Raw genomic sequence first — 2,902 nt, 5'->3', positions numbered from 1 at the left:
GTTATATCTGCCAATATATCTGTCATGACACTGACAGGCTTTATGGAGATCACAAATAATTAGAGCAAAGACTCATTAAGGTCATTTGTCCTGCAGTTGAATTCAAACTCCTCTTTGACTGAAGAGTGATTGTGCATTAGTATATGAAGGAGTATGTCAAGCCTCCAATGTTTTTATCTTTATGACTGAGGAAAGCTACCCCCCCCCCCGCCCCCCCCCGATGAACAGTCACTCAAACTGGACACTGCCACTGTTCTGAGAGCCCTGAGGGAGGTCAATGTGCGGAAAGCTGCTGGCCCTGACAACATCCCAGGACGGCTGATCTAGGAATGTGCAGTCCAGTTGGCACCCGTATGTACGGACATCTTCAACACCTCACTTGTCCAGACCATCGTCCCCTCGTGCTTCAAGGCAGCCACGATAGTTCCAGTACCTAAAACATCAACCATAACATGCCTTAACGACTTTCGTCCTGTCACACTCACACCCATCATCATGAAGTGCTTCGAGAGAGTCGTAAAGGACCACATCGTCTCCATACTCCCATCATCATTTGACCCGTTCCAGTTCGCATACCAGCCCAACCGCTCCACCGAAGATGCTATCTCCACTGCTCTCCACCTGAGCCTGGAGCACCTGGAGGAGAAGAACACCCATGTACGGATGCTGTTCTTGGATTTCAGCTCGGCATTCAACACGATCATCCCCCAGGACCTGGTATGCAAGCTGGGACCCTTGGGCCTCAACACATCCCTGTGCAACTGGTTGCTGGACTTTCTCTCCGACAGAACCCAGTCTGTGAGGGGGGGGGGGTAACAACTCTGGTGTCATCTCCCTGAACACCGGTACCCCCCAAGGCTGCGTTCTGAGCCCTTTGCTGTTCACCCTGATGACACATAACTGTCGTCCGATGTACAACTCCAACCATATCATCAAGTACGCGGATGACACTACAGTTGTGGGCCTCATCTGGGACAACAACGAAATGGCTTACAGGGAGGAAGTGGAACATCTGCAGCTCTGGTGCAAGACCAACAACCTGATCCTGAACGTCAACAAGACGAAGGAATTGATTGTGGACTTCAGGAGATCCAGACCCAGCCACACACCCCTCCTCGTCAATGACACTGCCGTAGAAGTTGTGAATAGCAGCAAGTTCTTGGGGGTGCACATCACTGACAGTCTCAGCTGGTCAATCCACACCTCCTCCCTGGTGAAGAAGGCACAGCAGCGCCTGCACTTTTTAGGGAGGTTGAGCAGAGCCTCCCTCCCGCCTCCCATCCTGACAAACTTCTACAGAGGAACCATCGAGAGCCTGCTGACCAACTGCATCCCTGTCTGGTGTGGTAGCTGCAGAGCTGTGGACTGGAAACTTCTGCAGAGGGTGGTGAGGACAGCGGAGAAGATCATCAGGTCCCCGCTCCCTGCCATCAAAGACACTGCAGACAGCCGTTGCCTATCTAAAGCCAAGCGGATCCTGTCTGACCCCACTCACCCTAACCATGGACTGTTCTCCCGTCTGGCATCTGGCAGAAGGTTCTGCAGCATCCGCTGCAGAACAACCAGATTCACAAACAGTTACTTCCCCCGGGCCATCAGATTGTTAAACGCCAGTTAACTCCCCACCTCCCTGCTGCCACTGTCTACACTGTCACCAGCATCAGTGCACTATTCCAGGACTATCTGCACATGTACAGCTTACATACATACACCCCTCCACTTGGTCACTGTTACTCTGTATACTCTGTTCATACTGTTCATACTGTTCATATTGTTTATACTCACACGTCGCTGTTTATACTGTTGATAATGTACATTACCCTATTTATTTATGTACCACCAACATTCTACCTCAAGATTTTCCCATATTTCCCATATTTCCCATATTTTTATATTTTTATCTCAGCTTGTATATAGATTTTTTTAGTATTGTATTTCTGGAACTGGGCAACGACATTTCGTTGTGAATTGAACCACTGCTGTGTTTTTCTTCATAATGACAATAAAGAAAGTCTAAGTCTAAGTCTAAGTATCTGTCAACAATGTCAACATTCAGATCATTCTTTTCATTACGCGTTCAGTATTATGTTGTGTCAGTGGCAAACCTCTGTATTGTTGATTCCACTGCCACTGCTGTTCCTCTTCACAGGGCTCCGTAGATTATGAGTGGACTTTAGTTCAGGCCAGTCGGCCGGCCAATCAAGCACATAAATACCATGGTCAGAAAACTCTTTATCAGTAGTTCTGGCGCTCTGGACAGGTGCAAAGTCCTGCTGGCATAGAAAGTAAAAAGGGACTTTATAAAACACAGGGGACCAACAGCAGCAGATGATGCGGCACATCAAATAATCACTGTCATGTTAAACTTATTGAGTAGTTTGGATACTCCTTATTCTCTATGTTGCTGTAAAATGTTTGAGATGCTCTATTTTGGTTTCTTATAAATTGTGATAGTCATTCTGACTGACTAAATATCTGAAATTGTGTGTAATGAACCTGAACAAGTTTGATGCTAAGAATTTATTCAACATTCTTTGTTTCAATGTCTGTGTTTTGTCCCTTGCTTTCGGGGAAATACCCAAACACCCAAAGGAATAACTTTTGTCACCTTGCAGTAGCGCCCTCTGCTGTTCACTGGGGAAGACAGGAGCGTGGAGGGAAACCACAGGATGAAACGGGGGATTTCCCTACAAAGGACAACCAGAGGTGAAATTTCACACTCCCCAAGATAATTAAATATGTTTGATCACACGTGATTCAGCTTGATACAACAAAACTATTGCAGCACAAAATAACATGAAGGCCTATGGCTAGTGTGTTGCACTATTTCCACTTTTAACTTTTTTTTTTTATATTTTATTTTGCCACGACGATGTCGTGAACAGTTGTGTGGAAGGAGGCA

The sequence above is a fragment of the Nelusetta ayraudi genome, unplaced genomic scaffold, assembly GCF_046127955.1.
Source record: "Nelusetta ayraudi isolate G7.1 ecotype Tasmania unplaced genomic scaffold, CSIRO-AGI_Nayr_v1 ptg000125l, whole genome shotgun sequence".
NCBI lineage: Eukaryota > Metazoa > Chordata > Actinopteri > Tetraodontiformes > Monacanthidae > Nelusetta > Nelusetta ayraudi.
The sequence above is the reverse complement of the archived record's forward strand: the minus strand, read 5'-3'. Positions refer to the sequence as shown.